The 15,034-nt window shown below is 39.8% G+C and overlaps 1 protein-coding gene and 1 long non-coding RNA gene across 3 annotated transcripts in view; one reads left to right on the top strand and one right to left on the bottom strand.

Moving 5' to 3' along the window:
• LOC129378910 (uncharacterized) overlaps nucleotides 1-15,034 on the bottom strand; it is a 154,684-nt gene that overhangs the window by 95,152 nt on the left and 44,498 nt on the right. The window lies entirely within an intron of this gene.
• The window catches only part of LOC129378909 (cadherin-20-like), an 82,842-nt gene that overhangs the window by 41,654 nt on the left and 26,154 nt on the right, over nucleotides 1-15,034 (top strand). The window contains exon 1 of one of the 2 annotated variants that reach the window (XM_055059412.1): nucleotides 8,445-8,666. The exons of the other annotated variant lie outside the window; for it this stretch is intronic. The gene's annotated coding sequence lies outside the window, so the exon portion shown is untranslated. Of the gene's footprint in view, nucleotides 1-8,444; nucleotides 8,667-15,034 lie in introns of those variants that run through there. 2 annotated transcript variants of the gene reach the window in all.

The raw sequence follows: 15,034 nt of genomic DNA, 5'->3' as shown, positions 1-15,034 counted from the left end.
AATTCAAATGATTTCTGAACAAGCATCCAAATTATTTGTGAGTTTGGTTTACTCAGATAATGTCATGATCTCAAAGTGATTCAGCGTGCTTTGTTATTGTCCTGAGAATGTTTTAAGGCATTTATTGGTATTTCTTGTTTTTGTAGAGCTACTCCTTCCAGTTTGTTGGATATTCTTGACTCCTGCTAGTTTATTCGCAATTTTGCTCGTTCTGCACCGGGGCTTTTGTTTCACACCTGACTCATTTTTATGTTAATTTATTTTCAAGTAGTGATAAAAAATCTTGTGCATGCAGCTTAGTAATTAACTAAATCATCAAAAGTTAATTAATTTCTATAAATAAATTGAAAATGTTTTACGTGGACGATGGAGCACGTGACATTTTATCCAGGAGGCAATCAGTGATCCCATCCATGAGAAGGTTCTTTATTCAAATATTAAAAAGGAAAGTTCAGTGGAAGGAAAAAGTGTGATGGAAAATTTTTTACATGAAACAGGACAGTGGCTTATTTTGGGAGGGAGTGTTTAACATAAATACACAAATGTTTATGTAACCTTGCATGTTTAACAATAAAACATAATAATGGTGTAAACGGTGACATTAATTATGCTAAAATTAGCATAAACTTTCGCTAATATGCTGCAGAAAAATAAGTCTAGTTCTTCAAAAGCAAAATCAGACAATGCTCTGTGCGAAATAAACTGCAGATGCCTGAAGAAAAAAAAAACTAAACTGATTCAGTACCAAATATGAAAGTGGCATAAGTCAGATTTTTTGAGAGAAAAAATTTAGATTGGGCCATTCAGACTGTCGTGGGAAAAAAAAAAAAAATTGGTTATGGGTTGCTGGGGGGGGATTGTCTGTGGCTAAACAAACCATGTTCATTAAAAAACCAGCAGGCCAAACAGGGTAGGGCTCCCCGTGAGTTGCTAGGTAACAGGCGGAACTCTGCTGGGGTTGCTAGGTAACAGGCGGAACTCTGGTGGGGTTGCTAGGTAACAGGCGGAACTCTGGTGGGGTTGCTAGGTAACAGGCGGAACTCTGGTGGGGTTGCTAGGTAACAGGCAGAACTCTGGTGGGGTTGCTAGGTAACAGGCGGTGTGACTCAACAATCTGGATGATTTTGAAACTGCTCCTTTTCTAGATGCCAAAAACATTAACTTTTTGCCAAAACCTAGCTAAGTGGTTTCTTTTTAGCACTTTGTTCTTAGAGGCAGTTGGGACCCAAGTGAAAGTAAATAAAACGTGCAGAATTTAACAAAACAGAATTCTAATGCAGTATTGTGTTGATTACAGAGTTTTTATTGGTTTTTTTTAGGGCATTAAATAGTTTTCTGTTCCTAGTAGCCGGTTTAAACCAACGTGGTCGGATATAGTTACGCATTTTGGTGTTGAGCTGGATTTTAGGAAAACAATCTTTTCTTCTGCCTCTTTCTCTCAGTCATCATTCAAGGTGTCTAACTTATTGCTCCCAAAAGCAGGAAACAACCAGAGAAAAACAAACACCTACCCTCTATTCATCAGGGGCACCTTGTCAAAGGAAACATCAGGATAGCCTTTCAGATAAAGTGCAACAATGAGAAAGTCGTGTCCTTTGGTAAAAGGGTTCACTGCATACGTTTTACCTCCAGGTTGTGTGAGTCAAGCCACGCTGCTCAGGATCTGTGAATGCAGGACCTTTGGAGGTGAGCAGGTCCTGTGAAGCTTTTAGTTGCCAGGTGACAGAGGAGTAAAATGATTCTCAGACCGAACGCGCTGCCGCAGACCCGCAGGTGGAAGGACGACCTCATAACTGTCCTAATTGATTTTTTCATGCTCCGCTAGTTAACGAGGAGCCGGCCAAGATTGTGGGCGACAGCTCCATCTCCGGCGCAGCACGTGTTTCACGGGAGGAATATAGTGGCTGTTTGGATTCTGGGTTTTGGAGAGAGAAGTTTTCATGCGTGCAGCTTCTAAATGAATCCTCAGTTCTGATAAGACAGGCTTGTTTTGGATTTGGACATGTAGTTCCCCGTCTGATCACCAGATCAGAATTGAACTATCAAACAAAGGAGGCGTTTATTCTTGGTGTGTTTGTTTCTGGTTAACTCTGGCAGCCGATGCATGCACCCCGACCGCATACCAAACATGCAACGCAGCGGGAACACTCCCCCTAATTGTTATTCTATTGATTCAGAGAAGTGGGGGTAGGGACTCAGTCAGACCTGATGATATGAGACATGTGCACGAACTGCTGAACAAAAGCCACGTCGCTGAGAGATAAAAGATGGAAAAATGACTCTCCATTTGAAAATAACAAATGGCGACCAATTTAACCCATTCAGCTCCAACACCCACTGGAATATTGGGGCTTAAGACAATAAAAAATTGGGGATTTCATAATTTGAATTCTTGTTACTGATTAGTTTCTTATTGACCAATGACATAGATCATTATCGTTCAACAAGACAAGCGTAAGTGTCCATTTTCCATCAAAAATATAAAGTTCATTGGTACCCCAATAACAAATTGCTCTTTTGATTTTAAATATTTCTAGTGACAGTACTTGAAGCTATTTTTAAAATATTTTCCATAACTAAGTTGAATGTCCAACCCAGGACTTAAAATCTATTAACTCTTTCTTTTTTGAGACAATAAAAAGTAAAAGCAGAAAAAAAAAGAAAGTTTAATTATTTTGTGTTACCATGCAAAGAGAAAAAAATTATCTATAAGCATCTTATAGCTCATTTTTGGTTTCATGGTTCATTTCTTTTATTTCTATTTTTTGCTTTTATGTTATATATGATTATAAAATTATTTTTTTCCTCTATTTTAATGATGAAATGGATTAAAAGTAGTGTTTTGCTCTGAAGGGGTTAAAACTTGTCATCTTGGGATGCTAGCTTTCATTGTCAGAGACTTTAATTGTTTTTGTTAGTTGCGTTTAAATAATGAAGCGGGGCATAATTTACCAGACGGAAGAGTTTAATAATTCAAACATGCTTCGTGTTAATCTGTGTTTCTTGCTTGCATCAGTCACAACATTTGCGCTGCTTCAGAAGTTAACTCCCGTCTTTCATTTGGGATTCAGCTGCAGAGATGGGGGTCACAGGAACAGAACGGCGCAGCGGTTATAAGAAACGACAGAGCAGGGAGGGGTAAATATCAGAGCAAGATGTGCTGTTCCTTAGGTTTGTGGTCCTGCCGCTTCAAGGCACCACGTCTCCTCTGCTCCTGTCAGCTCATCAAGGCCACATCCCAGCCGATCCCCGCTGGAATACCGCATCAAACAGCCCGGGGAGCCTTTTATCCTAAACAGAACGCCGCCTCGTATCACGGCGCCAGCTCCTCCACCAGTCGCACGCGGATGGCGGAGTTTAACGCAGCGGAGAGAAAGTCAATAACCCTGCTGAGGTGGCTTAGCGCAGACATGAGAGGGGAAATGGTGAAAGGTCGGCAGGGTAAATAATATCCTGAAGGTTGACAAAGACAGAAGCTCAACTGGGGGGGGCGGGTCAGACGAAGCCAAGCCAGGCTAATGTCAAAGGTCACTCTTTAAGACAAAAAAATAAAACAGCAGAACTTTGACTCAGAATGGCCAAGATCTCACAAGCCAAATTTGATCAAGAACCATAAATTAATTTCCAGTGACAGCATGTCAGAATCTTACCTCCTGTAGAAAACAGACCGACTTCAGTCCAAATGATGAACTCTGCATGGAAGAGTTAAGCTAATAGGTAGCAACTTGAGCAAACCGCTCTTTGCCTTTGCAAAGTCTAAACCAAAAACTCAAATAGACAATTAGCTAACTATTCCCTAAACTAATTATTACTGAAGCTAATTTCCACTTAAACTCCATCTGTGATTTAGGCGATCAACCTCAACGTTATTCAAGCTAAAAGTTGATAAGCTAATATCCATTTAAGCTAATTGTTACTCAACCTAATAGTTGCTAATGCAAAAAAATTAACAGGCTAATGTCTACCTGATGTACTTGTTACTCAAGCTAACAGTTGCTGATGCTAAATGTTGACAGAATCACATCTACCTAAGCTAATTGTTACTCAAGCTAACTGTTGCTAACACTAAAAGTTGACAGACTAATACACGACTTGACCACCTTACCACCACTTTTTAAATTGTTTTACGCTGCATTAAACAACAATTGCACCGAAATATACCACAAACAGAGAACCGGAAGCCATGCTGCTTAGATCCTTAGCCAACTCTTACTGCAGTCCAGGCAGTTCTCCCAGATGTAAACACTGCATTAACAACAGGTTTGCAACATATTGTGCAGCCCGAAAGTAAATTGTACAATTTTTCTAACTGAAGGTTCTTTGTTTACGCACAAGAAAAATATATTTTGAGATTATATCAAGCCCAAAATGAGTCATAGCCAAGAGACAGCAGTGTGTGTTCAGCAATTCAGAACAACAGATTTAGCTCAACTTTATGGCACAGATAACAATTTTATAAGGAAGTAATGATGGTTAAAATACTTAAAACAACTCTCTCAGTAAACCACTCGTAGTTAAATGCAGCAATTTGTATGTTTTATACTTCTTTCTTTAACAAAAACTAACAGCATTTAGAGCAATTCTTGCAATAGAAAACTGAACTATAGCCCTCATTCAACAGTTCACAACTTTATATTTGTTCATAATTATATGAAACCATTTTCTTTTGTTTAAAGGTATGGTCAGATAAAGAGCACAGTGTTGATGAGGCTGCCCTTTGGATGCAACCGATTCTTTTTAAAGGTTATTACCCCCATGGAAGAAACATAAATTCTTGACAAATCATCTGATGCTGAAGTGTTATTCTACCTTTGAATATCTCATCAGCCCCAACTTTAATGAGACAACGCCCATATGCATTGTTTTACATTCGTGCTCCAGTTTGATTACAAATGCGTTTCTGTGTCTCAATTGCTTGAGAATTAAAAAACAAAAACAATAGCATGCGTGCCCTGTGGTACTGCTGGTGTTTCACAATTAAGGCCAACCATGTTATATTTATCTTTTCACCAATTACTGTAAAGGTTACGGAAACTTTACTTGTTTTCTTCTGGGCTTTTCCATCAAGAAAGATGCAATGACTTCCCAATCTAATTTTCCTTTGTTGCAACTCTCAGCCAAAAACACAGACATGAAAAGCCCCAACTGTGGATCCCAAAGACACAGAGTAGCTCTTTGTACCCCGGCTTGTTCTGCTGCATGCCATTTTTAATCTTGGGCAGAAGGGAAGAGAGCTGCTGCTCTTATCTTAGATGACATGGAGGCTTTGCTCCCTCTCTCTGGGGCTCTCTCGTCTTGCTCTTCTGAAACCTAACCCTCTTTTATGCTCTTCCCTCTTGGTGGTTTGGTGGCAAAGAGATCCAACGAATGAGACTGGCTAACTTTTGTTTAGCTTATTCCATCTGAAGTCTGTTACATGATACAGGGTGTGAAGAGGCCGGGTGTTGCCTATCCGTGGTAAATTGTATGCTTGCTAACTCCTGTTGATACTCTCAGCTCTTCTTTTATTGCCCAGGGCCAGTGGAAGCTTATTCAGCAGGTAAAGAGAAGTTATGATTTGGAAAATAAATTACTGCTCCTTATTCCACATCTCTGAAATGTTCAAAATTCATGCAGGTCCTGGCAATAAAGGGAGGTTTTATAGTGCTTTACCCACAGACTACTTCGTCTTTGCTTTCTGTCACGTAGAAATGTTTCAGATTACCCAACAGTTTTACGCGGAAATGGAAATACAGTTTTCTAATTATCTATTTATTCATTAAGAGGGCAAAAAAATCACCCAAAACAACCTGGTCTTATGTTAAAGGAAATAACTTAAAGAAAACCTAGATAACTTCATAAACAGGCTAAAATATCTCAAAACCTGTTCTAAATACCAAAATAGATGAGAAGTAAAGCTTATTTTTAATTACTAATTTGTGCAAAACTTTGTCAATATTCCATTAAAAAATAATAATGAAATATATTTCACAATTGCTTTGTTTCCATTAAAGAAAAAATAATTAAGTCACACCCAAGTACATTTGCTTGCAACTTCCTGTTTTCTTCTTCTTGGCTTGCACCAGTGGCAACATCCGGTTGTTGATCATGTGATGCAAAACGATGGGAATGCAGCTAGTGACATCCATCACTCCAGAATGGATTATATATTTCTAAAGTTTTGAAACTACACGATGAGCCGATGTACAGGTGCATGTTTTAAGTCAATATTGATGAAAAAGTACTTGTTCAATTGGAAAACGTCTTGTAACAAGTGAAAAACCAACCAAGAATTTTCTATATCAAAAATAAGTTATTTTCTTAAAAGAAGCTCCTATATCTTGTAGAAAAGCTACTTGTAAGTCCATTTCGTCTTATTTGAAGTATACTAAGTTATACTTGGAAGGACTTTGTGTTTTTGCAGTGTGCATAGAGTATTATTCGAATGTCATGCATAAGAGGAAGTGGATGCAAATGTCATGAAATACTTCTTGTAAACCAATCATTACCTCTATGTAGGTATAACAGGCATGTAATGTGCTTTTCACTCGATTGTCAGGAGTTGCGATAAAATCTTCTTGTAGGTGTCGGAACAAGTTTGGCCTTTATAAACAGGCTTATTTGTGTCCTTAAAACATCCCGCCAAACCAAAGACAAGAAACACGCAGAACACAAGTGTATCCAATCTATTTCTACGCCATATCCAAGCTTTTGTGCCGAGGCCTGAAGGGACTTGTTTTCCAAACGCCTGCAACTATGAAAGACTTAACTGACAGAGGCGCTTCCACAAGTCCAATAGGTTCAATTTGTTCTGCTAATCATTACCAGCTCCTCCGCCGCAGTAATGGGAGGTGTCGTTCAATGAGCTTCAATGCCACCCTTTGCATGGACGGTCCAGACAAAGAGGGAGCCCCCTGCCTTTATTTTTCTCTCTCGGTTTTTTGTAAAGGGGGGTCCAGTCAAGCATTCACAAACAGATTGGTAACCAGTCAGGTCTTCAAAGAGACAAAGACAACGGGGTGGGCCGCAATGATGGGAGGGTGGGGCGACTGTGAAGAAGAATGACCTGCCAAATGAGAAAGAGGACTTATTGAAAGGGACAGAGTGGGAGAAAGGAAAAACATATTGAACCAATGGAGAAGCTCAACCTTTTGACCATCTGCCTCAGTGGGTGACAACAGCCTTCATCTGTATTTTTAGAGCTGTGCAATACACCAAATTACTCTGTCAGAAAGATTAAGGAGAGTCAATGGGCTGTCGAGTGGAAAAACAGGGCAAAGTCATCCCAGTGTGGAAACTTTGCATGTTTGTGTCTGCAGCAACTTTATGGCGTCAAGGAAATAATTCTGAAAAATTAAAAAAACAGAAGGCTGAGAAACAAATTGTGGAATAAAAATCTCATTTATGTTTAAACATGGTTGAGTACATCTCCAAAATGATTTCAATTTCATCATCCTTTTTCTCCTGTGGAGAAATCTGCAAAGGACTCGACTCTGAAAACCCGTTTTTGCTGCATTAATTCCATGATTGCCTTAAAGCAGAAATGCTATTTTCTCCCTCTGAGCTAAACAAGAATCAGATCTCCATGACTAATCTCCCAGTGTGGGTATTGTGTTCTGGTCTGAACCTAATATCTGAGGCTTTTTCTGCAGATTTAGAAAACTAATTATGCTTTTTTCAGTAGTAAAGTGGCCAAAAATAATGCAGGTAAAAGCTACTCTCAAATTTAGACATGGCTTAAAGGAAGCATATAAGCTTTTCTTCGACCCTTGGAAAAATCTTCAGAAAAGTCTGATCTCAAAGTAATTTTATTGTTAACTTAGGATCAGAGTCCTGAATCAGACTGTAATCAGTTTGTCTAGAAAGTGAGTTTTTGGGGAGGTCTGAATGCAAATTCAAATTCCAAAACGTACTAAAAAACCAAACTCTGATTCGCCTGAAAACCTCAGTCTCAGTCTGAAGTGGACTATTTCAAAAGCAGGAAGTTAGCTACAGTTCAGGACATTGTGGTCAATATATTACTCAGAAAAACAGAGAAATGAGAAATTTATTATCAGATTTATTATCTGATGATATTTATTGTTATTGATTTATTGTCCAGCCTGTCCAGGGATTGGACAAACAAAGTCATAAAGAAATAAAAATGAACTATAATGAAAACCCAAAACGATCATTACCCTGAGTACCACCTGGAGCTTCTCTCCTCTCATTCCTCTGCCCCATCCTCGTCTGATTTTTCACCCCCATTCCTGCCCTCTTGCTATCATTTCACCCCGGCCCTGCTGGCAATCCCACTCCCCTCCCTCCGCTCCATCTACTTTCTCCTCCTCTGCTCTTTCCGCTGCTTGTGGTGGGAGATTGGTGGATTACGCCGGAGTGGGGGGAGAGGTTGTCGTGCTGATTGTAAAAGAGAGGGACAATAGGTCCTTTAGTCTGATTGGGTCCCCTGGTTGGCAACACCCGAGATGAGAGTGCACAGGAAGCCGCTAGAGAGGCAGCATGAGAAAATGCATGTTTATTTATATGTAGATGGAAAAGAGGGGAAACTTTACTGAGAGGCTAACAAGGGACAGAACGCACTCAAGGTGACTTTGAGAGAGATTTTAAGGAAAACTTCAGGCATAAGAAGAGCAAAGAAAAAATAGCAGAGGAGGAGCAGACAAGACAGAAAATAAATAAAAAACAAGGTAAGGAAGGCACTGACTTATGATTTGAGTTTTGTTTTCATTGTTTTTATTTTTCACAAATGCTGTTAATTTGCTTTATATGACATTAATTATCTGCAGATAAGTAAGAGTTTTGCATGCAGTTTGGAAAGTTTTGAGGCTTTAATTCTGAACACGTCTGCACTTTTGCGTCTTCAAACAAGCGACGGCATCTGCTTTTTACGGAGCGTCGTTTGGCATTCAGACCTCATTCCTCAGTCTGAGCCAAGGTTCTACTCTCCCAAAATGAGGACTCTCTTTTTTCCATTTTACTGTCAAACCCATTAAAGTACAGCCTGTCTTGTAAGGAAGAAAATAAGGTACGAGATTGGCATGTGTACCCCGGCCAGAGCGCGGAGACGTTTTTTTTGATATTATCATATCAGGGGAAGGCTGTGAAGATGGGCTTCGGGTTGAGATATCTTCACTGACATTTGCTGCGTCTGACAAAGAGCTTTAAGAGGATGTGAACCTTTTTCTTTCCAAGGAGATCCAACGTAACGCTGCTTAATTAGTGACACAGATTGCAAACTTTTCCAGATGACGCTTATGAACGGTGACATCATTTCCATGCACCAGTGGCTGGGATGAATGCCAGTTTGTGTGATTTAATTTATACGCAAATGACAGTTTGTCATTCCTGAACTACAGTGGCTCTCTAAACTGTGGACACTCCTCTTTTAAAGAGAGTTTTAATGCAGAAAATAAAGCATTGACAAGTCATCTCTAAACTTTTTCCATCTTTAAAATGAGTATTTGAAATTCTGAAAACTAGAAACTGTAACTAGCTAGTTACATAAATGAGTATACAATAAAACTAAGGGTGCATTCTGTCCAGCTCTGTTCAGTCTAATGAATCCAACTCCAGTCCGTTAGTCTAGAAAGTCCGGTTTGTTTGGGAAGGTGCACAATTGGACCAAAAGAAAGAAGTTCTGGTTCCCCTAAAAAACATTGGTCTCGATTTGAGTTGAAGTGAGCTCTGGTACTGGTCTGGAGACCGCTTCAGAAGCAGTTAGTGGACTACAGTGCAAGGCATTGTGGGTAATTACAACCAAAATACATGCACTAGTGCTAGCAGGAGAAATAGCTACAACCACTAAAATATCAATCCACTCCATTTTTATTTACATTTTGTAAAACCAGAAGTTGTGCTCAATCTTCTTCAGAGGTTTTTGTAACGTTTCCTTCAGTGGTTCTTAGTGCAGCACCCCCACAGGCGAGGAGAGGAACAGGTTTTTGAATTGATTAGTAAGACAGAGAGTAACAGATAAAGGTAGAGATAACTTGAGATTTTGAGAGAGATTGATCGCTAGGCAGAGTGAGGTAGCTTGACATAGAGAAATAGCTTGAGAGAGATCAAGATATTTATAGACAGATAGATTAAGAGGCAGCAAATGCTTGAGAGAGAAATAGTTTGAAAGACATTGAGGTGGACATAGACAGCTTGAGAGAGACAGATAGAGAGATAAAGCTTGAGAGAGAGATAGCTAAAGAGAGACATATAACTAGACAGAGATAGCTAGCTAGAGAGAGCCAAATCAATATATACAGACAGAAAGATGGAAAGAAATAGAAAGCAAGTAGACAGACAGATAGTTTCTTCTGTTCCTTTTTAGGAAAGATTATTCTACAAGGTATTAATTTAAGGTGTGTAGCTTTAAATATCTCACTGAAGTTGAAGGACACTTTCCAGAAACGTTTATCATGGTCTCCCATTTTAGATCTACTGTAAACGAACCCCAAACAGGAGTGGAGGGAGGAAACAGATGTTTTAAACAGCAACACAGATGTTTAATTGGGCAAAATGTGCATCAGGTTTGCGGTTCAGAAACCCAACTGGCGCAAAGATATTAAAAAAGGGTAGATGAGAAGAGGAGGGAGGGCAGAGTAATTAGAAACACCTTGCAGTAAAGGAACCACAGGGAGGGGGACGGAGGCTGCGGCGTGCACAGCTGCACGACCCCAAAGCCCCGGGAGCTACCCACAATTAAGAGAGGCCGGTTCAAAGCCAGCGCCTCGGTCCTGGGGGGCAAGGATAAGAAGGCCGACACACAGAGCGAGGTACGTTCTGAACTCTGATTCAGACCAACACAAACAGGCGAGTGATATTGGGAGAGTCTGGTCAGGATGCTCTCTGCCTTTGAAGGCAGAGGGCATAAGAAACTGGGTCCTTCCCCCAGGCGGCGAACGGATGGACCTTTCACTTGACAGAACCTGCATGACTTTACCCAGGCAGACCAATCCACAGGCTGTGCTGCTCATTAAAAGCTGGAAAAGCAATTCACAATCATACTCTACTTATGTTTCAGTGACGAAACTGAATCATGGAAATAAAAAAACAAAAAGGAATTCACAACAAAATGCAGAATTTCACAAAATTACCTTAAATCCAAACTGCATAATGTGGCCATTTAAGATTTAAGAAAATTTCTGACTTTGACAAGTAAAAAATTTTTTACTTTCTTCACTTTAAACTAGGAAAATAAGAAATAAAGAAACTGTCAACATTTGTATGTCAATTTTTCTTTTTTTTAAATGTCTTAGGTCAGCGATGGCAAAAACCTCTGAAACACCAACGCCAAAAAATGAATAAGTAACTCAAATTTTAAATCAAAATTCAGTGACACAAAGTTCTATGAAACAGGATAAAACTTTCATGAGTAAACAGTTGATTGAAAACAAGCAGAGTACCCAGCTAGCTGCGAGTTAGCCGCAGCTGGTTACGTCTGCTAACTCTTGAACATTTAAATAAATTGCTAGAAGTGAGTTGAAGACAAAAAGGAAGCAAACTTTGCTAATTTTGGGGAAAGGAATACTTCAGCAGAGATAAATAATGATCCTGATCATTATTCAATAGTTTTCATTTTCTCCATCTGATAATTATTTTGGTGTCAAGTTCAACTCTAAAACATTTTTTTAAGAGATCCTTAGTTTTGCACAAAAAGCTTGAGTTCTTCCAAACACAAAGTGGAAACACTTTAACACCTTATTAAGCCATTTTTCTGTTAATTCACAGCAATTACAAGAGGAAGTGTTGCCCTCTAGTTAATTTTCTTTCATTCACACCATAATTACATATTATTTGGTTTAATAAACATGGTCAAACCAGAAACATTTATTTTAAAAAAGTGGAATTTGTGCATTTAGTTTTAGATCTATAGCTGTCTCTGTGCAAAACCCCCGTGCAAAATCAATTGTGGTTAACAAATTGGCCGTGACGTCTCACCCCCCCAATGATGGGCGGGTCCAGTTTTTACAGGCCTCTCTTTAAAAGGTGAGGTCAAGTTAAAGCAGACATGGCCGGTGTGAAATCAACATGCTGCAGTCTGACCCAAACAGACCAGCGCCACACACAGAGCCTCCTTTACATCAGCAGATCAAAGTTTGAAGGCTTCACTAAACTTTATGAATCAGCTAATTATTTCATATTTAAACTAAATTAAACAGGAAAACAAATTAAACTTCAAAGATATCCCCATTAAAATGTAAAAACTTTACCTCATACATATATAGAAGACTTTATAACTTATCTGTCTGACGTCACTAGTTTGTGTTTTTGTTGACATATTTTACATGTTTTAAAGATAAATACAAACAAAACTGCTACAGAAACCAATAAGTTTTTATTATTAAGGCATTATTGACTTAAAGCAAGCGCCGATACTTTGCTGAAAGGTTATCAGAGTTAATTATTTCAAGTGTACTAACATACCTGCATTAAAACTTGAGTTTTTGTGTTTTTACAGTGCAGCATCTGCAAACGCATCTCTACTTCCTTATTTTTATAATTCTTTTGGAAAAACATGAATTATTCAAAACAATCTGAGCCTCTGATTCCTAAGCGGTCAGCGTGGCGACCTCTCACGTTGCCAATGTTTGATTTCTGATCAACCCGAGTTTCATGTGTGCAACCGCAGGGATGGCGCCGGTTTCGGCTCATTATTCCCAACAGGTGGAGCGGGTCACATGCAGCTGAACCGTGCCGCTCGCTCGCCGTTTGTTTTCTCCCTCAGAAGCAGAACTCACCTTTCTCCCTGGCGTCGCAGCGGTTTGATGTAGTCTGCTGTTGACAGATCGCAGTTAATGGAGCAGCAGGTGGACTCGGAGTACGATGATACAACAATATGGCCCGTCATTTTCTCACACCAGCTGCTCCCCCCCTGACAATCACAGCCTCCTCCGCCGTCACTCAAACTCTTCCTCCGTCTCGATAAACACCTCTGCCTTTCAGGGCCTTCTCATATTTCAAAACAAATGCACGACAAATTGGATGGCTGTGCGCCTCCTTTGCCATGGTGGCTTTTCTTACAGTGTTTTCTAGATAATAACTTGAAATTGTTTTTTTTTTTTTTGAAAGTGCAGAAGGCAGGAGGGGAAAAACTCCTCTTCGTTGTAAACGTTTTCATATGACTGACTGTCCAGGGATTCCTGCACATGAAGAGGTTCAAGACATTTCCAGATTCAACTTCCAGAGTTCCCAGTTCCTCATGTTCACTTTAAAAGGAACAATGAAAGGAGTAAAGGAAGGAAGGGAGAAGGAGAGATGAAAGGAAGTGAAGAAAAACAGAGGTAGGACACAAGAAGGAAACAAAATTAAGACGAGAAAGGAAGGAGGAAAGGACAGGAAAAAGGATGGAAAGACATGAGGGATGGAGGAAAGAAGAAAGCAAGGAATAGCGAAAGGACACAAGGAAGGAAGGACAGGAGGAATGGAGGGCATGAACAAGAAAGTCATAAGGAGGGAGGAAAGATGGAAGGACATAGGGAAGGAAAGATAAAGAAGTCATGAGGAATAAAGGAATGAAGAAATGACAATAGGGAAGAAGAAGGACATGAAAAAGCACATCAGGAAAGGAGGGAGGAAAGTAGAAAAGAAAGAACGAAGGAAGGGATGACATCAACTAGGAAATTATAAGGAAGGAAGTGAGGAGTGAAGGAAAGAAATAAGGAAGGGAGGTAAAAAGGAAGGAAACAAATAAGGAAGTAAGGGACAAAGGAAATGAAAAGGTAGTTATATGGAAAGCAATGAGGAATAAAGAAAGGACTGGAAAAGGAAGCGAGATGAGGCATGAGCAAGAAAACAGGAAGTGAGGGTGATAGGATAAGATGATGGAAATCAAGGGGAAGGAAGGAAAGACGATGCCACAGTGGAATATGCAAAAAAGAAAGAAAGCTGGAAACAGAGTTTTCTTTACTCTCCTCCAGGTTGATGCTCCTTTAGACTTTTCCAGAAGTGCAGCTAAAACTGTTTGCAGGCATCAAAATGTTCTGGTGGAGCCATTTCCCCCATTTCTTGCTGAAAAGTTACTTGAAAGCCAATTTTGTCTTATTCAAAGTGAACCAAGGTATTTTCACTACATACTGCACCAAAATTACTTGGTAGGATTTTGTGTTTTTGCAGTGATAAGGTAACAACTCATTTATCTCATGCAATATCGACTTGAACCAACATGATGGCGTGTTGCGTGTTTTCCTAGCATCATGCGCCCTTCGTAGGAGCCCTATTTATCCCTTCTGTCATCCATCAGCGGCTTGTGCAGCAGCTGCTTCCTTAAACAAGCGAGATACCATCACATTACCAGGAGAAAGGACTGTGAAATGTTTTACTTTGCACGTCGCCTCATTAACCTTAACAAAACGGAGCAAAACGGCCTGGGTGAAGGTCGCGACCTTTCACTGGGCGTGGCTAGGAGCGGGGACTTCATAATGGAGACCATGCGGCATGAACGGGCTGAAAACGAAGGGAGCAGCCGGGTCGAGGGTCAGTCATCCTGCTAAGCTGAGTTTTCTTTCACAAACACACACCAACGCACACACACATTGGCCAGGCGCCCGCTCACAATGCAGCCAAGCCTCCCACCATTCGCTGCCTTTTGTGTCTCTACCACAATGATTAACTGGGTTTGGTGATTCAGAGAGTCTACAGAAGCACAATGCTCTCTTTTACAACACATAATGGAGTCGGTCCATGAGTCAAACAGTCTGCTTTTCATTCCTTTCCTTTGGAGCACCAAACTTTCCTTTCTGCCCCCGCTCGCTGCCTTTTCACGCCCCTTGTTCTGTTTTCTGCCGATAAATTTGTCCGTTTTCCCCCTCAAAGTCATTAAATAAAGAAGCAGGTTGCTTTCTTATACATATAAGAAGCATATGGAAATGTACAAAGTGTCCGATTAATCGATTATCCACACGATTAATGAATTGTTCTGATAATTAATATAATTTTTTTTTCATGGCATATTGCACAGATTTTCCATTTTATCACTTAAGCTTTGTATTACTTATACATAATTAGGAAAACATTAATAGATGCAAATGAACAATTGAATTAAATTTTTAAATGAGAAAACAAA

The sequence above is a fragment of the Poeciliopsis prolifica genome, unplaced genomic scaffold (genome assembly GCF_027474105.1).
Source record: "Poeciliopsis prolifica strain line A6 unplaced genomic scaffold, Auburn_PproV2 SCAFFOLD054, whole genome shotgun sequence".
Classification (NCBI taxonomy): domain Eukaryota; kingdom Metazoa; phylum Chordata; class Actinopteri; order Cyprinodontiformes; family Poeciliidae; genus Poeciliopsis; species Poeciliopsis prolifica.
The sequence above is the reverse complement of the archived record's forward strand: the minus strand, read 5'-3'. Positions and strand labels throughout refer to the sequence as shown.